Raw genomic sequence first — 251 nt, 5'->3', positions numbered from 1 at the left:
CGGCCCCCCCGGTTGTCGCAACCACCCCGGAACGCGGCGACCGGGAATTTCCCGCCGCTTACATCACTTCTCGGAACGGCCGCACTACGCCCCGCTAGCCATATCCCTCCGCGGCCGCGCGCCCCGGCCGGGACTACCCCCCCGCGGCCGAACGGGGAGTTAAGCACGCGAACTGAAAGGCAAATCCCGCCCCGGCGGACAGCTTCGGAATCTGATTGGCCTCCCTCGGCCTGAGTGGCAGTCCCCTCGCC

This window comes from Aptenodytes forsteri, unplaced genomic scaffold (genome assembly GCF_000699145.1).
Source record: "Aptenodytes forsteri isolate BGI_AS27 unplaced genomic scaffold, ASM69914v1 Scaffold299, whole genome shotgun sequence".
Classification (NCBI taxonomy): domain Eukaryota; kingdom Metazoa; phylum Chordata; class Aves; order Sphenisciformes; family Spheniscidae; genus Aptenodytes; species Aptenodytes forsteri.
The sequence above is the reverse complement of the archived record's forward strand: the minus strand, read 5'-3'. Positions refer to the sequence as shown.